This window comes from Lichenostomus cassidix, chromosome 1Aa (assembly GCF_008360975.1).
Source record: "Lichenostomus cassidix isolate B80296 chromosome 1Aa, HeHo_3.0, whole genome shotgun sequence".
NCBI classification, from domain to species: domain Eukaryota; kingdom Metazoa; phylum Chordata; class Aves; order Passeriformes; family Meliphagidae; genus Lichenostomus; species Lichenostomus cassidix.
In genome coordinates, this window is record NC_139480.1 from 36,726,025 (window position 1) to 36,750,547 (window position 24,523).

Genomic DNA, 24,523 nt, shown 5'->3' on the forward strand with positions numbered 1-24,523 from the left:
CCTGTGGGTCCCTTTCAACTTGGGACATTCTATGATTTGTTGTAGACTTTTTAAACTAAGGGTAAGAGTCTGAGCTCAAAGGAAATGTCATTTTGCATAATGATCGGTGAAATTCAGTGCCAAAGAAATGCCATATGAAGTCATGGAGGATGTGAACATTCAGGTTACAGAGAGCAGGTATTTATGCCAAGAAGCAGAATAAATAGATTTAGAACAGTAAGCTCCTTAAAAGATTGATGTGGGTGAAGGGAAGCCTGAAACATCTTATTCCAGGTTAAGGCACTAGGGGTCTGGAAAAAGCTGTCCTATAACTCTGTTTTGTAGAATTATATGTATCTTTTGAAGTGTCTGTTACTTCAAAGTTGGCAGCTTGATCCAATGTAGAAAAATCTGTAGTTCAGCCTGAATGAGATCCATCTCCCTTTGTATTAGACCATGTAACATATTCTTCATTCTCAATAAATGGAGCAATTTATAACACCAGCGCTGATTGGTAGCGTAAGAACTGACATCACAAAGCATAACAGTAACTGTGCCTTTTCTTCCTCCAAAATAGTAGCATCCTCTTTAAATCATCTTTTATATGGTTGCCTGATGATCTTGGTCAAGGACTGGAAAGTGGGGATTTGATGCCTACTTCAGTGTAAAGAAGGTTTAAACACATTTCTCCTTATTTTTTAGAGACAGTGCTACTCATCATGGCATAGACAAGATGAATGGGGAAAAAAGGCTGGAGAAAGGGGAAGCCAGGTTTATAGGTTCCTTTACCTCTGCCAGTTGAAATTTTGCAATTGTAAAAGGATAAATTAATTGTCTAAGAGCAGTATTTTAAGCAAGAGCCTGTCTTACCCCATCAAAGTGGGGACTCTGGGCTCTGGGTTGTACCCAGGAGTAGTTTCATTGCACTTTTCCATTAATTGTTGGATAAAATTGTTGGGAAGAGGAAGGCACCAAACCTAGCAGAACAGGACTTAGAACCAGTTCTGGGAAAGCACCCCCAAACCAAAGACCAGAGAGTTGAGGCTGATTTTACCTGATGACATCACTCCTCAATTCCTTTGCACAAAGGCCATTGAGTTGGCTCTGTGATGAAGCTCCTTGCAGGCTCACAGACAGGTGTTTATTTCCTATAAATATTTGCATAGCCTGCTATGAAGGTGGTTAAATAAAAATGGATAATTTTCTTATTTGACAGACCTAACACCTTGTCAACCACATTAAGTTGTGCTGTAGAAGTACAGCTCATGACTGTGAGTTCTGTTGGCCAGAAGTGCAGCAGAATGATTACAGTAGCCCCTCCAATTTCACTTACCTTGACTACAAACCTCTAATATTTTTTACAAAGGACTTCTTTGTAGGCCACCACACATCAGCACAGAGGAGACCCTTCTCATCATACATGCACTAGGACCAAATTCTGGGCACCTGCAAGGATGCAAAGAGTATGGGTCTCACCTTAGAGGACTGTGTGCTAGCAGGTATTGCTTTCCAGTCCACCAGGATAATGCCTCAGCAGTGCCATTCTAGTACAGAACACTTTTTGTCCCTGGCCTGGCATAAAAAGGAGACATTTCTTTTCAATCCACAGAAAAAGGCAGCTGTTGCCCTCTCCCAGCTGCACAGGGTTGGCCTCAAATCTCTCTAAAGAAACAGCCTTTTCCTGCAAGCAACCGACTGATGTTTATTAGCTGTGGAGAAATAGGCACACACCCATTCCCACAGGGCTGGGATGAAACCATCTTTCCTGACTTTGGGGCTGGAAGCACATTTAGACCTGCCAGCTCTGACGAAGGTCCGTGGGCTGAGTCCCAGCACCTGCAGTTAATTTTCCTCCAGAGCACTAGGACCAGTCCTATTTCGGGGTCCTTAAAGAGGTTGCACTCCCTGCCATGTGTATCCTGGAGCCTGTTGGGTTTGGGACACTGCTCCTTTTAAACGGGACACTGCACCTGTATGAGACTTGTGCCAGCTGAGCAAGTCCTGGAGTTAATGCCCAATCACTATCCCACCCCAGAAGGAAAAGGCTGTTTCTGGGGTCTGCAAGGGTCTACCTCCTGCTGAACACTCCTTCAAGTGCCATAATTCAGATGACCATGTGCCAAAAAATTAAGGATCCAGGACATTTTACCTCTTCAACAATGTGGCATCATTTTAAGACCTGCCACTTCTCTTTGAGGCACTGTGGCAGTCCAGCCTGGAAGTGCTGTGAGCCACCATTGGCTGTATGGGAAACAAGGCTGCTGAAGATCTGCAGTGAATAAAATCCTAAAAGCTGTTAAGTGTGTATCACTCTGTGGCTGTTTGCAGCCTAATTCACAAAGGCTTTTACACAACCAATATAACAACCTAAGCTCCATTCTCCTTTACCTCCTCGCAATTTCGTTGGAGGTCATGGGGTTGTATACTCTATCACATTGAGTTATTAAGTGGGAAACACACATATGCTACAAAAAAATCGAATGAGTCATACTAAAGCAGGACTGCTCCTTGCAGTCTCCAGAGCTGTGCTGTTAAGCCCTGAAATGGAGGGTTTAACAAAGTCAGGAGACCATTCTCTTGCAGTCTCTAACTGCTTGCAATTTGCAGTCGGGTTTTCGTTGTATGAGTGCTGCAGGATTTGGCTATCATTGGACTTCTTTTTAAATGTTACACTCACTCAAAATCTGACAGAGGCAGATTTTTGTCAGGAAGCAGATGAATGAGATGCTGGTGTCATGGTAGTAGACAGATTGTTTAAAATTCAGAAGATTTACTGTGAATCTGAATAAAAAAGGCAACATTTAATATTTGGCACAATATTAAAGCAATGTCAATTCCAATTTTTTTTTATTACACGTGTGAGTTCAATATAATTACATTTCTGTAGAGTGTGTACACATTTTTTGTCTGCATAAATGTGTGGTCTCACATGGGATCATTTTATACAATTCATTTAAAAGCACAATTAATAGTCTCTTACACTTACTTGTATCCCAAGTAGCAATATCTAGTCCAAAAACACAGTAGTAAGGGAAAATGTTCCTACAGCAAGCCAATCTCTTTTGGAAAACAGGAAAACTGTGTAGCTGTTTTATGCACATAAATACTGCTTAAGTGTATAATTACATGTAGGGAATTATTTCAAACACAGAAACACAAGAAACATCAAATCAAGTGTGATTCAGTAAAGGCAATCCTTCACTGTGCTTTTCCAGGAAGGGAAGCCGCCAGTCTTCTTCTGATATAGTGGTAGTTTCCCAAAATGAAAGGGAAAGCTGAAAGCAGGATTCGTTTCATACAACTTTTTAATCTAAAAATAAGGCCTCTTGTACAAGCTGTTCACCTAGACTCCCTCAATGATCTGAGAAGTGAGAGAAGAGATCAAGAAGGAAACCCCACCAGGTACGTTGTCACGTTGTATAACAGCATTGTCAGGAGGAGGATTTTCTCCCAAAGCTACCAATTCCAATCACTAGCTAGAGAAACAGAGGATTATATCGTCATTTTTTTAAAATGACCCAAATTATGTGATTAAACCCCACCCTGTAGTACTTGCCAGAAGCCTCAGAGGAGGAGGGGAGTGGTACCCACAGAGGGGATCCCAGGCACAGCAACTCAACCCTTGCTAGAGGTGAAATGTCACCGCCCTGTCTCAGATCCACTGGAAACCCTTCTGAACTCCACTTTCCAGGGTTTCTGTAGGACAGTATTCCTTAGCAGGATTTTCATGGCTCATGTTTGAACACCTCCTGTCTGTTGGAGTCCTGTGCTGCCATGGGTGTGCAGCCAGTTGTTTGCCACAAGTCAGACGGGGAATGCCTGAACAAGGTGTCTTGCACCAAACTGGTACTCTCTACCCAGGCTTGTTTCTTGCCCTGCACAGCAGCCTTATACAGCTCTAGATTTCTTCAACCCTCAATTATTTACTTGCCCCTTCTGATTTGACAATATTTTTTATCTTATTTTTCTTTTTTCAATTTTTTCCCCCTTCATTCGCGAAGACATACTACATGTAAGTTTTTAAATATGTTTCCCTCGGGGCTAAATTAACCATCACCTGTGCCTTATCTTGGAACGTGTTTGTGTTAAATGCTGACAATAGATAAGATGGTAGTAGAACCATTTGACCTCCAAACATGTGCTTCTGATTACTTACTATTACAAATTACGTTAGGTTTAATTTAATTAGTCATTTAAGCATTATGATGACATATTCGTTAAGTTCATTGGTTTAAACAAAAGCCAAAGGAACATGCCAATGGAAATGACATCCCCTCCAAAGCTGTTCCCTAACCCCTCCTTCCTGGCTATGCTGAGGCTGCTTGCTTAAACACCCCAGGACAGCATGGCATTGCAAAACACGTAGTACCTGGAAGAGCCTTGGAGAAACACTTCCCCAGGCACCAACCTGGCTTCTCTGGGCCAAGACTCTATGCATAAGAGTGCACAGACACCACATTAACGCCCATGCACATTCACAAAATAGCTTAATCCCATGAAAAAGCCACATTATTTTCTAGTAAGAGGGCTATGCCCTGCCATACAGCGTCTTCCTTGCAGCACTCATGCTTGTGGGTTCAGTCTCTGATGTGCTCTTAAGAGAACTTGGAGATGGGTGGCTGAGGATTCATCTTCCTCCCATGGTGTGTTATTTCATTTTGCTTTCTTGAGATCTGTTTTGAAGAGATTTTTTCCTCCCAAATTACTCCATACATCATTACTGTTGCTTTAGATAGTACAGCAAAAGAAGAGCTAAAACAGTAATATAACATTTTCTTCATTCAATGAAAAACATAAATTCTTGTTAGCTTGTTTTTAAATCTAAGCATAAATCTGCAATTTTATTGGAGCATGGCCTCTGTAAAAGGTTTTATGGTTATTTAAGGGGAATATAGGCTGTAAAAAAATGTAAGTTTATTACACACTGAGATTAAAATATTCCAGTTTCTCTGGTAAAAAGTACAGCTTCTGAAAAACACATTAATATGCTATCCTTCAGATTTTCACACAAGGAGATAAGTATTAACACAGTAAATTGTGCAAATACAGACAATTCAGGATAGACAGACAAGGACACTTGATATCCAAAATTTTCCTCTTCCATATTTCGAATAATCTCTTGTAAATGTGAGAATAGAGATCTCCATGAGCTCACCCCACTGTGTCAGCCCACTTGTTTGCTGCTGTTTGAAAATGAGCTGGGACTCTGGATACTGGGGCATTTCTAGAGCAATTTATCTCAAAGGCACTAAAGGCAACAGTGAGAGCTTGGCTGTTTCTGAGCCAGATCTTGATGTTACTGTGCAGACTTGACATAAGGAATATTTTTACACGGAGGTTTTGCCTTTATTTGCCTTTGCATCAGACAATTTTCAGGCTTTGTGTTACCTAAAATGTCACTTGCTATTCCTACATGCTCGGCTTTTTATCCATCTATGGGTTCTGCATTTTTAACTGATTAACTGCAAGAAAAATCTCCTGTTTGCTACTGCCTGTTGTAGGTCTCAATCATGGGTCTGTATTGTTCTACACATAGTATTACTGACTTCTACATTTTTATTACCATAAAACCACATTTAAAACATCACGACAATATATAGGAAGAGTACTAAAATATTTATTAAAACCAATATCAGATGCTTGGTTAATCAGCATACCATTTCCCATCTGGCAATGTCTGAAATGGATTTGCCACCCTGTCTAAAGAAGAAGCAGACACATCCTCTGTCACAGGAGCTCCTGCTCCAATCAGTAGCAATGCATCCACAGGAATCACTGGCACAAAAACATGTTCTTACATTGCTAATACAAACAACCAACAAAGTGCCTTGCAGTTTTCCACAATGAGTTCATGAGATGCACGTGGCAAATAACTCCTATTAATGGTTAGGAAGAATATGTGAACCTCCAGTGAACTGGTGAAAAAATAGACTGAAAAATTGGCAACGTTGCAGTCTTGTCTGATTTGCATACTTAAATACTCGTGTCCTCTGCACTTTCTGAGTGAGAATACATAATGTAATCAGGAATAAAATGCAAATTTTTAGCTAAGGAATGTAACTTTTTTAACAAGAGGAGACAGAAATGACTAATACGATGTGCTGGGGACTGACAGAAACACCTATGGTTTACAACACTAATTACAGTGTGTTCTGTTTTTCTGTTGTTTCAGGCTTTTGTTTTGTTACTTTCATCCATTCAATATTACTGAAACCAGGTCATATTGAATGTCATTGCAATCTTTCTAACTGTTCTGAGGAAAACCAATGCCATTTGTACAAATGGTTGAGGGGGCAAATACTGAGGATGGATCAAAAGGAAATGATGATGAATGTCATCTGTAGAAGCAGAAAACTAGTTCTGTGTATACCCATAAATGTTTTAAAGCTCATATTTAGAAGCGTTTATTCTAGAGAGATGTGTTGAGGTATGCTGTGTTCAGTCTTTAAGATACCACTGTTACAATAATTTATACACATGAACTAAGTTTCCCTTAATTTGTCATGTTAACCAAAACAGAGATACCCAGAGTTTTCCTCTTAATAGCTAATTGCTGTAAGTGGATGCCCTTTTCTTTAGAAGGTTTGCAGGTAAGGAAGGCATCCTTTTCAACCCACTCTGGTAATGTAAAATGTTTCTTGAAATTAGTATGGGACCCACAGAAAACTGTAGCTGGGGGGTCTAAAATGAAGCTCATATGTTTGCTAAGGCTTATGCATCATATTTCCTGATTTAAAGGGGATATTCCTTACAAAGCACTTGAGGACACTGTCCCCTTTGGCATGCCATTTTTTAGCTTGCTCTTACTGTAGCTACCACTTTCTGACCTAGCATTCCTTTTACATGAGAATTTTCTATTGGAGTTAATGAAAAATGAGGGTGTTCAAGGAAAGCAGCTCTATTTTCATGTTTTAACATAAAGATGCAAATTGGGACCAGTATTAAAAACCCTAACAAAATGGATGGAATTGTAAAGTAGAGTGTGTATTGGATATAAGTAATTTGCTCTGACATTTTCTATAAACATTACAAATAAATCAGGAGCTTTACTATAAATACTGCTTACTGCTGAATAATCTAGATAAAAGATAGCTGCTGTTATCAAACAGCTTTTTAGTTAGTGCTTTCAGTGTCAGTTTTGGACTGGATTTAGGAATTTACTAGAGTGCCCTTTCATGATGTTAGTGTAGAGATTCCTGTGGACAAACTGGAAAGATGAAAGCATTAAGATTGGGCCCAGCTCCTCAAACAGGAAAATCCAAATTTAGGTTTTGAGTATTCAAGGACCACCTCTTCCAAGCTCAGGAGCAATGGATCCTAGCAAAGAGGAAATCAGGCAAAAATATCAGGAGGTCTGCATGGGTGGACCAGGAGATCCTGAACCTACTTGAGCACAAAAGAGAAGCCTACAGAGGTGGGAGAAAGGACAGGGAACCTGGGCATAATACAGAGACATTGTCTGTGTGGATAAGGATTGGGTTAGGAAAGCTAAAACTCTTGTACAATCAAATATGGCTGGAGACATCAAGGGCTACAAGAAAAGCTTCTATAGGTATGTTAGTTATTGTCCTGAGAGAATTGGCAGGTGAATTGGCTAAGCCACTGGCCATCATATTAGAGAATTTTTAGCAGTCTGGTGAAGTTCCCACTGTCAGGAAAAGCAGAAACACAATCCCCATTTTTACAAGGGAAAAAAGGAAGACCTGGGGAGCTACAAAACAGTCAGTCTCACCTCTACGCCCAGCTAGATCATAGTGCAGATCCTCCTGAAAACTGTGCTAAGGCACATGGAAAATACAGACATGATTGGTGACAGCCTACATGGCTTCACTAAGGGCCAATTGTGCTAACATGATTGACAGAGGGTTGGGATGAGGACACTGGGACACAGTAGCAGGGGAGAAGAACAGAAGCTGGAAACAGACTGGCCACCTGAGAAACAGAAATGGCAGCTCCATTGGTGCTCATGGCCAAATTTGTATTTTAAAGTAATAAGCATTTTGTACGACAAAATAATGGTATTTCCTTACTCTTACTTGGCATTTGTCTGTGATGGAAATAATTTGCTCTTTCAGCCATTATGTTATTTTTCTTATCTTTTACAGCTACTAAATCCTTCTATAGGCCACTGCTTCCTCTGGTATTCTTTGCACCCCTCTATAAATGGGATTTGTTTTCTCCTGAAAAATGACCTTACATTTGGTTTTGTTGAAACATGCATTCAGATGAACCCCACTTTCCAAGTGACCCTGACCTATGCCCATCATCTCTTCTCTCTTCATTATTTTCTTTTTATTTGCTACAAATTCTATCAGCAATGACTTAATCTTTTCTTTAAGACTGGTGAATGGGATGAGAGCAGCTCCCTGGAGGCTTCTGCTCAAAAAAACCTAGCCATTGCAAATGCCTTACTGAGATCTACCAACTGAGCAATCCTTAATCTTTTTTAAGTGAGTCTGTATTGATTTTCTTGTACAGCTAATTTTTCTGAGAATGTTATGAAGGGGTTGCTCTAATGACATAAAAGTTGGGTAACTGAATCAAATTTGTAGTGTCACAAAACTTTTGAAGTAGATTATAAAAATTAAAAAAACCCCAACAATATTGATTTCATCAATTGTTCTTTTGACTCCTTGCTGATTATTTTCCCTGCCAGCCTTTTCTGGATTTTGTTAGAGACCAATGTCAATCTGAGCTTGTTTGTAACCCTGCAACTTGGATTTTTTTTATCATTCTAGGATATATTAGCATCAATAATTCAGAGAGCTCCTTGACCACAATTGTTATTTCTTATAGATGCAAACTATCTGGTCTTGCAAAGTCAGAACTGTCTGAGCAGAACATGTGGGAAGGTGTTCTCTCTGCTGTGCTGGTCCCCAGTGGCTGACTCTGGCTGTTGGCACCTCAGCTTCTCAGCACCTGGGGAAACCACTGCTTGAGTGCTTCTGCCTTTTGTACTTTGTAATCAATAATCCTGCCAACCTTGCCTAATAGCAGGTCTGAGCTGTTAATGGGGTTTAATTTCATTTGTTCCGGATGTATGTTAATAACTACCCCTGGTTAGCCTTCCCCTGGATGACCAGTGGTGTCTTTTCTATCCTTAGTAATAACTTGTATTTCCACATTTCCTTATTTCTGCCCATTGCTATCAGAATCATTTTGGCTTTAGTAGTATTTCTACCTCCCTTTCATCATTTAGTAAAGGGAGACATTTCTCCTCTGAGGAACTGAGGAGTCTTTGCACAGACAGATATGGATGATTAGGAGTTGCTGCTCAACTTTCTGCAGAATTTGCTTTCTCTCAACCTGAAATAGAGAGAATACTCACCAGAGTACACAACTGGCCTCTCTAAGATGGTGTCTTTTGGGTTCATTGGCTGTGGTCAGCTCTGTCCCTGTGGTCCCAGTGTTGAGTTTCCTCTAGGCTTTGCAGCAGAACAGGCAGACTGAATGTGGTGTGGAACTGCTGCTGCTGCTGCCGCTGCTGCTACTGCTGAGCAGAGGTGGAGGTGGGATAAGATCTGGAGTGATTCCCTGAAGAACATGGCTCCTTCCTCCAGCCCCATATGAAAGGGGAGGAGACTTCCAGGTGGTACCAACTTAGCAGTTGCCCTTCTGACAGACTTCTCGTCCTCTTACCCCAAAAGCAGACAATGCCTGTGTGTTTGGAGCTCCTTCCCCTTGGAAATAACACCACTGTGGCACAGGCAGCCATTCTACCCTTGGCAGCCCACTGTCCTGACCTGCCAGGGCTACAGCAGGTATCACCCTGCACTCTGCTGGGATGGCTAGCTACCATGGGCTGTGGCAGCACAGTCTTGTTGGTTTGGATCTCTGTTTGGTGTGAAAACTCATCCAAGAAGGGCAAATGCCAACAGACAAACCCAAACTTACTTTAGTGCTACTACACATACATTCATTGCTTATCACTACCCTGAAGCTGATGTCAGCAGAATCTTTCCTTCTTGCTTTTGCTTGACTTTTTTTCAGCTTTAGGAAAGTGATGTTCTTGAAGAAGCAAGCATATATACTGCTGGTGAACACTGTAGCTGTTAGCCTATAGCAAATAAATGATCATAACCACTTGCATGTACACTGACTGATGTGTTTTCGTTCATATGTGAGATGGTTTTATCCCCAAGTCTTGTACTTTTTGATAGACAAATCAGTAACATTACTGATTTCACTGTCTAGAAAGAGAGTGTTTGCCTCATAGGTAAAGTGGAACAGATTTTGGTATTGTGCAAGCGCTAGTTGCTGCTACTTCATAATATATTGTAGTGTATGATGTTTTTACAGGAAAAGAAAGAAAATTACATTTGAAGGAATACTTGCATAATAATTGGTGGCTGATAGACTGGCAGAGGATATCTCAAACAAAAATACTCTATTAAGTAGTGTGCAATTTAATACATTTGACTTTACATGCCAGAGTCTAGTTGACCTTTTAATACATCCCTTGGATATTATAAATGTTTAGAAATATTAGTACTTTCAAAAAAAAAAAAAGAAGAAAAGAAAAAAAAGCTCTGAAAAGACATTGCAGTTTAGTCTTAATGACACAGATCTTGGCACAGCCCAATTTTTCCAGTTACTTCGCCAGACCATGAGGGCTGGTGGCAAACTTACCCTGGGCACCACAGAGCCCCATCATGTGCACAGATTGGTGCAGTGAATGATAAATATCACACAGGAAAGAGGCTGTGCTACAGGCTATTCTCCCACCATTGCAGGTATTATGGAAAAGGAATCTAATCCAAAGGAATAGTAAACCCTTCATATTAGGCATGGGGCAGTAGAGATTGTATGCAAGATAGAACACTGAGAGAAGTTTTTCCTTAAGTGCATTTGTAGTTACCATTGGGATCAGCTTAGGATTGATGTTTGTAACTGGAAATATTACCCAGGAAATATCAGCTAACTGAATTTACTTCTGAGTTTACTGAAGCTGTGAGCTCAAGGTAGCATACACAGGCTAGGGATGCCAGGAGCCTGCACAATTACAAGACCTTAAACCAATATATAATGTTTCAGTTCTGCTTTCTCCTCAGATGCATCAGGGGCCACTAAGGAGATACCAAAATTATGCATATTAAGGTAATTCAAGGAAATTTGCTTTAAAATGCCATAACTTAAAGACGGCGGTTTTATTGCCAGTGAGTATCATATGAGAGACTAACATGCACATTTATGCAAAAATCAGTCAGTTGCATTTACAACAAAGCAGAGTAAACTAAATCCAGACCAAAAGGGATTTGTTAGCAGCTTTAGATTTTGTTTAAATTTCCCCATAGGACATCTGAACCATATGTGGAAATAAAATCCATGCATAAAACTGCATATTCCTGTGCAGTTTATTAGATAATTGACATCTTAATCAACATACTAATGTACTTCCTGAGACAACTCTTAAGGATCTGCAAATCTTTGCTTTTGATTGCTTTTGTCTTCTTCCTGTGAAAGAAATCTTCCTCTTATGACTGTTTTTCTCCTGACCTTGTAACCCTCCCTGCCTGTCCTTGTCTCAGTGCTGGCCAAGCTCAGTCCTATCTTCCTAGAAATGTGGTGACTCAGAAATTTGTCTTCTGATGGCCTCACGCTGGGAGTGTCCAGCTTCTCAGAAGAATCTCCTTTGACTTTGAACTCTGGGATTTAAAAGAGGGGCCCTGTTAGGTATACAGAAAATATTTTAGAATATTTTAAGAGTTTTTTCATGTCTTTATGCTGAAGTTAGTTTTTTTTGTTTTGGTCAGAATTGTGCCATTCAACTTACATTAACAAATTGAAAAAAGTCTGCCTTGAGGTGTCCCTGGGTACATAAATGTTAATAAATTGGGTAGAGTGTCTGTTCTTCATTCCCTGAAGGCAAGTGGCAAGCTCCGGGCTGTACTTCTGTAGCAGAAGTTGCTTTCCCCATTCCTCCTGGGCAGAGTGACTGCATCTATTCTGTCTTCTGGAACCAGATCCTGGCCTGTGTATCACACAAACTGTGCTTGGGGGTTGTCCAGGAAAGTACTGCTTGGCATGGGTCAGATCTGTGCTGGGTAACGTGTTACTCCATCTACTCGGTTAAATAGGAGGATGATCACAGGCCAATGCTCTGTCTGTCACCCTGCTTTGTTTGTTAGAATAGGCATAGCCCCCAGATCCCATCAGTAGGCATTTCCAGGAAGCTATTCAGAGCATCTTGTCTCAACAGCTTGCTGGAGGAGCTGGGCGGAGAGATGTAGTATTTATAGGGGGAATAAAAGCCTAGCCCTGTCAGGAATTGGCACTGCTCCTCCAGCTCACCTGCCTTGGATTTTGTAGAGGAGCATGCAGGAATCTTGTACAGCACGGTAGAGGTTTTACTGCCTGTCTTTTGGGGTGGTGATGCACATGATCACTGTGCTAACATGTGGACAGAAACCCCCCTTGTATTATGTCATCATATTTTCCTTATATATCTTCCTCCCTCTCTGCTCTCACTCTCTCTTTCCTTCCATCTGTCTCTAGACATCTCTTGCAAGGGCTGGAGCAGCACAGATTTTGAATACTGACAGTTCCTAAGCATGCAGAATATCAGCAATTTGCTCAGACCTATTGGTAAAATACATTCCTTCCCCGCCAAGGTAGCCACACACTAACAAGAAGATGACCAAGCGAGCTATATAGAAAAATCTCCTAAATGGAACAAAGCTTTTCATTTGCCCCCACTGGAGCTCAGAAAGACTCTACAAGCTGTGCTAAGTCAGCAAAAAACACTAAGGAGCAGCTGATGAAGATTGCTGTCTCCAGACAGCTCAGGTTTTCCAGTCTGAGCCAACGCCAGTCCTGGTACAGTGAAGGCAACCAAAACATCAGAACCACAACCAAACACTGAGTCAGGCAACTGGGCTAAGGCATCCTAAGTCCATCTGTCCTACAGTTCTTGCCTAGCTTTTGCTCTTTTCTCTTTCTGGGGTCAATCTGTCTCCATGCACCAAGGCCATGGGCTTTGATGCTTCTGTCTGCCCCTGGTCCATGTAGACAGAATCTTTGCTCTGCTGCTCCATCACAGCCCTAAGACCTTGGACACCTGAGCTCTAAGTGCTCTGAGCCAAAAGGATTCTTCAAGATATAAAAGTTGCTCAGGCTCACCTGAGTTGCAACTGAGCTACACCAGAGTAGCAACTTTGGCGTATTGGTCCAGAGGCAGAATGTAATGTGAAGACAGAGCAAAACTGACTCTACAAGCATTACATGTAATTTTAGGCAGCATGGGAAACATCCAGCTTCCCACAATATATGTGTATATGTCAGCAGAATTTTTCCCCACTCTTTCCCTAGTCCTTTAATCAGAAAATCTGAGGACCTCACAGGAGCCTTACTCAGCCTGTCCCCTCACCCCCATCCCTACCTTGCTAACTCTGAGCCACTGCATTTGGTTGGATGTGGAAACAAAAGGAGAGAAAAGAGAACATCTGTGTTTTGGGGTGTGTTCCCCAGTGGTGTCAGGAGGCCATCCCTGCAGCAGGGATTACAGCGAGCTGGGGATTACAGCGAGCTGGAAGGGAAAGAGCCCAGTTACCTGCTCGATACAGGAGGGAAGAGCTGTGAGTGCTGCGTTGCTGCAGAGCAGATGGGCCCAGGCGAGGGTCGGTGCTGGAGCTGCTGAGTGCAGGTGGTGTTCCTGCCCACGTTCCAACAGAGCTTGGCTCAGGCTGCAGCACTATCAGCCTGGCTCTGGCATGAGCCATGGCCACGGCTGTGCCTGGAGAAACACAGCCAGGGACCTGCAGCACTGACAAACTGGAGCTGACTGAAGCCCAAGCTTGCCGACACAGGCTTTCCCAGCAGTCCCACTGATCTCAAATACCTGTGGGCTCTGGGACTCAGTGGCCAAAAGGGGCCCTGGTGAGAAGAGGGTTTTTCAGGAGCTTGAACAGACTGTGTGCCCGCTGAGCATCTCTCCCACTGTCTCCTGGTGTCTGAGTGAAAAGCAGCTGCTTAACAAATAACTTACAAATGCTAGCCCTAATTGAACTCCTGGCAAATACTACGGTAAGGTAAGCTGCTGCAGGAGTTGAATTTTTAGAAGGAAACTATCCAGGTTAATTCCAACTGTTTTCCCAGACGAATTATGAACGTGGATAATAATTCAAACGTTTCAGTGAGCTAGACCAATACATCTGAATGGCCCAAGGGCATGCAAAGCAATGGTGCTGATGGACGACGTCACCTCTTTTTTTTTGGTTTGGAGGCAATATTAGGAGGCTGTGTTGCTGAAGCAGAAGAACATTAATGTCTGTTGGCACTGCTATCACACCCCCTGACAGACAGGGATGCTTCATGGTAACAACTGGAAAAGCAGAAATAAGCAAAAATAATTGTTTTGCTGCTCTTCAAACTTCTAGAATGGCCTGATTTAAAGAAAAAAAAATCTTGTTTGAAGATATCATCATAATTTTATTGCAATTTTGTGCAGGAAAAATAATCAGTTTATCAGGTTTTCTTCGTCATGTTCACAGCTAGATGTGGAAATAAAGAGGAGAAAATAACAAATCTTACAAACATTTCTGGGTTTTCAAGAGTTTAGGGTTTTTTTCAATACCCATTCATTATGAAGTTTGAAAAAGGAAACAGATAGGTAGATACATATGTGACTGTAAGCACATCTAGCTGAGATAAATCTTAGCTATATATATTTGTTTATATACATTTATGAATGGTATATAATAGATGCCTTTAATAAAGAAGGAACAAACCAAATAAAATTATTTAGGAAGCATGCAAGCTGTGAAATTTCTCAGTCGTTGTTAAGAACTTGCCTATTGCTTTACAAAAGGCTATGGATGCCTGTAGCAATGTGGTCCTTGGTCCTTTCACAGTCCCTCTGCACTGCCTAGTCCTGCTGCACAGGCAGAGCAGCAGTGGGGCTTGGTGGTTGGAGACCAGGCTGGAACCTCAGCTCAGCCCAGCTCAGCCCAGCCCAGCTCAGCTCAGCTCAGCTCAGCTCAGCTCAGCTCAGCTCAGCCCAGCCCAGCCCAGCTCAGCTCAGCCCAGCCCAGCCCAGCCCAGCCCAGCCCAGCTCAGCTCAGCCCAGCTCAGCCCAGCCCAGCTCAGCCCAGCCCAGCCCAGCCCAGCTCAGCTCAGCCCAGCTCAGCTCAGCTCAGCTCAGCCCAGCCCAGCTCAGCTCAGCTCAGCCCAGCTCAGCTCAGCTCAGCTCAGCTCATCCCAGCCCAGCCCAGCTCAGCTCAGCTCAGCTCAGCTCAGCCCAGCCTCTCTTCTGCTGTCTGACTTCAGCCCTTCTACTTGTTCTTCCAGAGGGAGCAGAGCATTCAGAGTATGTCCTTTCAGACATTAGATAATTTGGGCACTGGACTGTTCTCTGTGGAATTCCACCTCCCTCTTTACTAGCCAGATATGAATCATGCAATCGTTTAGGTTGGAAAAAACTTCAAAGACCATTGAGTCCAACCATTAACCCAGCACTGCCAAGTCCACCACTAAACCAAGTCCCCAAGTGCCACATCTGCACATCTTTTAAACACCTCCAGGGATGCTGATTCCATCACTGCCCTGGGCAGCCTGTTCTAATGCTTGACTACTCTTTCCATGAAGAAGTTTTTCCTAATATCCAATCTAAACCTCCCCCAGCACAACCTGAGGCCATTCCTCGAGTTCTTTTTCTTACTAACTGGGAGCAGAAACCAGCCCACATCTGGCTGCAACCTCCTTTTAGCTAATTGTAGCAAGATCCCCCAGAGCCTCCTTTTCTCCAGGCTAAACATCCGAGCTCCCTCAGCCAAGTCTTACAGGACTTGTGCTCCAGACCCCTCACCAGCCCTGTTGCCCTTCTCTGGACAATGTTCAGCACCTCACCGTCCTTCTTGGAGTGAATGGCTTAGAACTGGACACAGAATTCAAACTGTAGCCTCCCCAGTGCTGAGTACAGGGTTACAATCAGTGATCTCGTCCTGCTGGCCACACTATTGTTGATACAAGCTGCTTTTTGATATAAAGGCTAGGCCTGAAATTATGAGATTGGAAATTATTACTGCAGGGCATAAAATCCAAAACTTTCTATTTTATGTCATAAATTAAAGAAGCACACAGCTATTGCAAATATGAAGAAGAAATGTCTATTTATCTAACTTACCGTAGTCAAATTTTGAAAGGGCACCACTGCATAAAATCCTGTGGGAGGGAGGAAAGAACACACAAACCCGACAGGAAAGGCATGATATGTCTGAGCAAACTAATGGAGATGTTAAAACTCAGAAGCCTCGCAGACATCTGCTAACTCGAACATGCAACTGGCAGCTATCACCAAGCTGTGCTCTCATGTGGTTCTTGGCTGTTGCTTGCCTGTATTTTCTAATTCCAGCATGTCTCCTTGGTGTTACTCCTACATGAACTGGCAGTGTTGTCACAGGAAATCATGTCAGTGCACTGCAGACCATTTTTTGCCTTGTGAAGAAGTTAATTTGATGGATCTTGATGCTTAAAATAAAAATGTAAGTTCCATCTATATGGAGCTCTATATTTTGTACTGGGAACACAGGAACTGTGTGAAGGAATCTTCTTCCAGCCTTGAAAAAAGTCAAGTAGGAGGAAGGTACTTCCTTTTACTGCAGGGTGATGAGGTTCACAATGCATACTCACAAGTTTTAGGAGGAACAGTACTGAAATGCTATCTTTCTGCAGTAGTCACAGAAACCAGTGTGATAAAAAAAGCAGATTGGCGAACCCAACCTGGATTTGGGCTCACACAGACTCTCAGTAGAAAGCTGAAGTGGGATATAATTAATTATCAGGGCCAAAGAAGCTCTTGCAGTCTGCTAATGATATGGATTACATGGTTTCTCTCTCCCCTTCCCCTCTTCTTATGTGGTGGATACAAGTACCTCTTTTTGTACCATCTTATAGCTAAACCATCATGTGCCTGGCTCCTTTTCTGAAATAAAATCCACTGAAAAGACTGTAAAAATCCTGAATGAATGTGACTCATGTCTTTTAGACACCTTCATAAAATACCCTTCTCGTGGATTGACCTTTGTTATGTGTTTTGGGCTATTGGACAGATGCATTTTGTCTGTAGCTTTCACTGTCTTCATATCAAAGGACTAGTTTCATGGCTTTGATAAAATTCTCCTCTCACTTCCCATGAAACAAACCCCTAAAGCTGAAGCCTGTAAAGCAGCAATCCCTATGCTGTTGTTCTTTAAGCTGGAAGTGACCTTGGTCTCCTGGAGCCCACCCTACCTCAGGGCTTACTTTGGAGATGAAGAAGAATACCAAGACATCTTGAGAAATACCCACACTGTTCAGAACAAAAGGCTTAAATGCAGCAGTGTAATTAAGTGTCTAAAAAATCCTGGCTTGTGAGGCAGTCTCCTACTCTGAGCCTGTAGCTCTGCCCTTTGGACATGTCTCTCTGCCATTCATGAAATGCATAGCATCAAGATGCAATTCTGGGACAATGTAGCTGCATTAATGTGAGAGGAAAACAGAGAGAAGCTTGTAGGGCATCCTCCAGGAATCCCAAAGCAGTGTGTCAAAACAAGTTTTGATAAGGTGCATTGCTCTAATAAATACACCAAGCACTTGTGATAGCTATGTCACTCAGAGCTCCCAGGTTTTATTTTCTATAATATGTTCACTTTGTGAATAGGATTGAACCCAACAGTGCTTCATGGTTTTCAGTGGGGTCAAATAATCGTAAAAATAACACTGCATCAAGATAATCTTCTCCATTTTGTTGCTTCCTTTCAATTTTTCCTCTAGCTAACTCAGTCTTCAAATACAGAGACAGCAAATTAACTAAGTGATTAAATGAAAGATCATCCTATTGCAGACAAATAGAGCTCTATGAAACTTCTTCAGTCTGCAAATCACAGCCTTCCCTCTAGCTAGTGTTTTGTGCAATGTACAGCCACTCAGTCTGATTATATGTGACTCTGAGCAGTGGGCGGTTTTGTGCTTGTCTTTATGCATAAAGGTAAATGTCAGCAAAATGTATGGGGCTTTGGGTATTGCTTATGTATTTGAGGAAGTCCTTATATTCTCTCTACCAAGCATACTGTAAGTACTTGACTAGATTTATCAACTGCTTTATAAGGAGCAGCAAGAAACCCAGATTAAAGGTTGCTAAGTTACAAACTAGATAAGGCATATGCATTTTTCCAAATTTATATAAGCACCATGCCTAAATTAAAGAGAAGTGTGAGAAGTGGTTCGAGCTCAAGAATAGGTTAATGTGCAAGACTTATTTTTTTTCTCTATTTCTCTGCATGGTTTTACTTCCAGTGATATTTCAAAGGGGTATTACAGCATTCAGAACCTATTACAACATGCCAAGTATGGGAGAAGTAATGCCTAATACCCAGCATGGGGGCTTTTTAATGGTAATACAAATATTATGCAGCATTTCCCTCCCCAAGTCAAGCCGTGCTTGCCGTGAACACAATCCTCCTACAAATACAAACATGTACATCCTGGGTGTACAGGCCCTTGTTACAATGGGGACAAAGTGGAACTGTATTCACACACAGATAACACAGACATTAATCCGACGATTGAAGAAATGGGATTTTGAACTGTGCAAATTCCAGTTCAAAGGAGGGATCCTTCTCAGTATAGATGTCTTTGTTATCAGCCTATGTTTAGCTAATAAATGGTTTATTAAAAATGGTATGGTTGTGAGAGGCTTACATACATATTACTGGGTTTGGAGTGGTCCAAAATTACGGCTTACAGGGCTGGAAGAGCTGTTAGGAGATGCTTGTGTGCATCGTGTGAGGAAGCAGCATGCAGAAAAATGGAGTTCTTCTAGAGGCAACACTTTTTCAGCCGACTTTAGTTCCTCCTAGGCTTTATTTTGGTCTTGTATTATTAGTAGGCATCATCACAGATGGCTGTGTTCTGAGATCCCTGTGAATTCTAGCAAGGAAAATGCTGCTGAAGCGTTGAGCACTCAGGCTGGAGGTGAGGCCATTTGGTGTGAGGTACCTCATGGCTGGCAGGTGTGCCCAGCTGTGAGCCTGGTTCCCCTGGAAAAATGTGTGCTGCAGAGTCCTGCTGCAGGAGAGAACCAACTGACTACTTTAAAATATCTTGTGGAGAAATAAACATGTTTTGCAGGCCAGCTTTTGCCTTCAGAAAGGTTAACCTAAGACATTTATCAGATGATTATCTCCACTTATCTAGCTTTTCTTAAGGAAAAAAAAAAGGGGGAGAAAGAAAGCTTTAATTGAATTCCACCTACATATGGCATGATGGCTAGAAAAGTCTCTGGCAGGAGCTGGGTGGCTGGGGTACAGAAGCACATTGCCTATAGGCCTTTTTCTCATGCCCTGCTTGTCATGCAGGTCTAGAGTCCAGCAAAATTAGGCAAAGTTATGCTACACCATATTGATGCCTTCAGGGATTTTCAGGGAAAAGGTCAACTAGGGCCTTCTGGCTTCATTGTGGTAGTTAAAAACAGAATAAACACCTGACTTCCAGACCACAGACACTACTCATTCTGGCTTTATCATCCCTTGGAGCTCTGCAACATAATGTCTTAATAAAGTAGAATGATGTTGCACTGTACTTTCTTGTTCTTTTTTTTTTTAAGGAGTATTTTCACTTTCATGAAAGAACAACAAAATGCAACCTGATTCCTATCCTTCTATTTAATTACCAGCCTTTCTGTTTCCAAGCAGTTCTAAGGTAAGGATAATTATTATGAGAGGAGGTAGGAAGCAGGAAATAGTGCTTTTTTCTTAGCTAGGAGACAAAAACGTGTTCTGAAAGCCTTGCCAGGCCAGACAGAAAAACATACCTTAATGTTGCTCAGTTACAACAAGAAGAAAAATAATATGGGCCTAGATCTAATGGAAGTTCAGAGCATTGCTTGGCCTATGAGCTGTCTGTACTCCTGTCTGTGCTCCTGTCTGTGCTCCTGTCTCCTCATCAGAGACTACTAGAGACAAAAATCCTGTGTTTTGCACATTGATTAAAGCCCAGCCTTGTCAGAGGTACTAAACTGATGTTACCTTTCAGCTGCTGCAACAAAATGCTTATTAGAAATAGGGTGCTTAAGTTTGGAATACTTTTTCCAGTTGCACGTTTTCCCTTCTACTCAGCAATCAGTCTCATCTCTGGAAAGAAGTACTTCTCATCAATTTTTTACTCTCTTTGACATGAAGCTTTTCTCCCTTCTTAGCTCAGAGCTCCAGAGGGAATGACACCTGGTGGATCCTCTGCTGGTGGTTCCTTTGTCACTGGTAGGACACTCTGTCTGTACCAGCTGTTCAATACAAGACTCTTGCTCCTTGCTGCTCTGACTAAAACCAGAGCACATACTTACAGCTGCAGTCAGATTGATACTGTTTGGTAATCACTGTTAGGAGGGGGTTTTTTAGACATGTTCTACATTTTCCCACTGTTCTTTCCTCTAGGCAAGATACCACCCTGAGAACATCCAATAGAAATAAATCCTGCTGCAAGATTAAGTTTTGGACTGAGCATTTGAGGCATTGGCCTTATAGCTAGATGCTCTGTTTTTCCTTTGTGTATTTGCCGAGCTGACAATTTAATCTCTCCCTGCCTGTCAGCTCTTGACTGTGAAATCCTTCAATCTGTGCTCCTGGAGATCTCAGTCACCCCAATAACCAGTGCCACTGTTTTGATCATTTCAACCCACTTTTGCACATCTGTGATGGTGAATAGATGAGAGAGCAGCCTGAAGAATGAGTTTAAAGGGCTTTTCTATAGCCATCCTTCAATTTTATTACATTACCTGAGTTTGATTCTCTCTTTTTAGGAAGGGGATAATATGGCATTAAATGGTATGCCTGTTCTTAACCAAGTCACTGGAAATTCCTTCTGGAATACCAGGAAATCAAGTTCTGCAGTTTCTATTTCATAGCGTCATAGAATCATAGAATCATAGAATCATTTAGTTTGGAAGATGCCTCCAGGCTCAGAGACTCCAACCATTAACTCAGCACTGCCAAGTCCACCACTGAATCATGCCCCCAGATTTTAAACACCTCTAGGGATGGTAATTCAACCACTTCCCTGGGAAGCCTATTCCAGTGCTTGATAGCTCTTGTGGTGAAGAAATTTTTCCTAATGTTCAATCTAAACCTCCCCCTAAGGCCATTTCCTCTTTTCCTATTTGCAATTCTCCCTCATCCTTTCTAAAAAAACCCAGAAGCTTTTAAACCTCCCAAGGAGCAGCATATCAAAGTGTTAAAACAACAGTGGCCTTTAAAGCTGTTTCTCTTCATATCCATCTTCTCTTTCCTTCTCCTTTTCTCCTAGCAAAAATAATGAGGCTTTGTGAAAGATGAAATCCCATGGGAAAGCAGCTGCAGGGATTATGACATCAAATGTAGCCACTGCCACTTCTGAAGTAAGGTCTGCACTTCAGGTTTTTGTAAATCCTATAACGACCAAGGTCATTTGGGGCTGGATTGATTTTGATTAACTGTCCTTGTCTAATTTGAATTTGATGCCCAAGGTTCAGCCACCTAGGGTCCTTCCTAATTCACAGCCTTCCTGGTGAGTCAGTCATCCTGCAGGTTGTCTTCCTTTTTCATTGATTGGGTAGCAAACAACCTGAGAAGAGATTTGCCATTTTTAGACAGTTAAGTTTGGAAGAAATTAATCATATCTTACTACTCTGGTGCTTTCTTGCTGTCATGAGTCCTCTACAAGTTGAATCCCTGCATCCTTTAACTTCCCCCTGTAACTTAAGTAGCTTTTATGAGGTTCCCTGCAGGAATCTCTCCTCACTGTCAAAACTCAAGTGAGTGAGTCATGTCTGTGTCATTAGACTAAATACAAGTACATGCTTATGGAACAAGAGCAATATTTCATACCCAAAGCCTCCTATTTGAACATATTCCTATTGAGATTTTATTCATTGCTTACTATATCTTCAGAAAATCTCACAGTAGTTTATAAATTACATTGGAGATTATAGCATGTGAATTCTAACCCAAACACTGTGATTTACAGAGAGTTTGGAACTCATTAGGGAAAAAAGAGCTAAATGGAAGATGAGAACAAGCTCCACAACCAAGGAAAGGGAGCAGGAGTTAGCATGGATCTTTCCAGCATTATCTGTGATAAAGCTGCAGAGATGTAGCACAGTTCTATTTCACTTTTATGAGATTGCATTCACCAGGAGCGGAGGTAACAGCAGTGTTTTCAGAGACACATCAGAAATTCTAAAAGACCTTATTTTTAAAGGAACCCAAAGGAGCAAATTCAAACCAGGTGAGCTGTGGGGGAAAAAATATATATATATATATACAGTGCCTGAGACCTGTGGAACTATAGATTTTTTTAAGACTAGTTGTAAATGGGGAAGAAAAATTTACATTGTATATTTCTATTCTGTCTAATTTTCCACTTAAGGTACATTGTTATACTGTACTTCTGATGTTTCTGTTGAAAACAAAGAAGGCATATGCAGAGAGACAGACACCCCCACACCCAGAAATGCTCCCCACAGCCATGGTGTGGGAGCTGCAGCCTACCAGCAGTTCCCTGGGGGGCTTTAATGGGGATGTGCTGAGATTGATGCTGTATCTGCAGCACGTATCCATTTGTGGAGAATCCATACATAATCAGGCCAGCAGGGACATCAGAAAGCCAAAACCACCACGCAGCATCTCCATAACAATATGTAAGCCTGTGTTGGTTGCAATTTAATTCTGCGGATGGAGAATCACAAGGGTTCAGGACCAGTGGGGAATCTGGGATAACTGGAAGTTAAAAATAGATGAATCTATCAAACGTGAGAGGTTTAAACCAAGTTTATATGAGGAATACAAAGCTGAAAAGTGTCTGTTCAGTAACAGACAGGTTTAGTCAAAAGTTTAAATTCAACCTAGAAATAAAACAGCCTGGTAATACACACTAGCCTGGTCAGCAACAGTGATGCTGATGAAGCAAACAGATAAGACAGTGAAAAAATCCAGGCTCTCTGGTGCTCAGTTTCCTCTCATTGTCCTGGTTCAGAGCCTTCCCATCTCCTTGTTTCTATTTAGATAAAGCACATTAATGGCAGTGCCTGTCAGCTAGCAGCTTTGCATTCGGCGGCTGTGTCTCTCAGACTAGCTGCCGAGTCAATCTGACGGATGAGGAGAGGGCTTTGGCTTTTGCAGTCATTTAGTCGCAGCCTCCATAGACCTGTGGTGTGATGCAGAATTGATAGGATCCATTCCTGTGCCAGGGCTTCAAAGGAACAACCTCTCGCTGAGCACTCACTGCTCCGTGTGTGTCCATCCTCTAAACCCACTTTACTATCCCTCGCGGTTTATCATCAGCTGTCTGCCTTTTTTTTCTTAAACTGCTTGTAACATTATCCCTGGTAAAGGAAACTTTTAAAGAGTGGTTTTTTTCTGGTTTTTTTCTTTTTTTTTTTTTTGTCAAATACAATTTGCAAACAATACAGATTGCTGTACTGCAGGGAAAGGTAATTATGGGAGAGGAGTAGGGGATTTGTGCATTGTTTTAAGAGGGAAAGGGAGGTCATAAGCAGTATCATAGAAAAATAACTGCAGACCTTTAGTTACTATTGGCAAAAAAAGACTAGGAAACCAGCTCTGAACTGGGTAAATAGCATTCATGGGTCCATTGAATAAATAAATAATTTTTTTTCTGAATGTATTCAGTACAGCTGCATATGTCCAAATAAAAGTGATGCAGATAGAAACAAGCCCTGATCATTTTATTTTTCATGTAGAGATGTCATGCATCAAAAAACTTCATATACACCAGTGAAGTCTCCTGACACCCCAGTGGGCAAATGAGCATTACATAGCAGATGGGTAAAATGAGACTTAAAAAGGCTGAACAGAAGTGGCCTCCATGGAAATACAGCTCAGCAACCTCCTGCACAGATAAGTGCCCTCAGCCTCTTTCTCCATCCTCCCCTTTGCAGCCACAACACATCTGTGACAGTCACTTGTGTGAACATTATCCTGGGGAATTGCAGCGGGACTGGAGCATCAGACATGGGATCTGTCACCATTGCCCCCATGCTTGCTGTGTCAAGCCTCCCACCTCTGGGAATTGATGCCCATGAGATGTCCATTGGAAACAAAAGTAGCCAGAATTCTCCTGCAAGAAATGCTGGGAATCCCACTGAACTAATGTGTCATGCTCCAAACACATCAGCACACCCTGCCTTAGCTGTTAGGATATTTTTAGTCCACCTGAATGTAACCAGATATGAACATTTAGGGTTAAAGTCTAAGATAAGCTCTTCAGATAACTCCACTCTGGGCGTCACCCAGACAGGGAAGGCAGTAACTGGTAGAGGGCACATTTCACCACCGAATGAGCCCAGGATGTTGTAGGATTTTCAAAGGAAGCCAGTTCTTTTCTCTCACAGCAGCCCTTTGAAAAATGACAGTAAGAATCAAGCCTCTCTCACAGAGAAACCCTCTAGTGCACTTGAAATTGAAATTTTGAAATGAACATCAGCAAAAATCATCTACCTGAAAAATTATGTTTTACTGTCTTGATGTGTGCTAGAAATATGGAGAGGCCAATTTCATTGGTAGTAAGGCATGTTCTT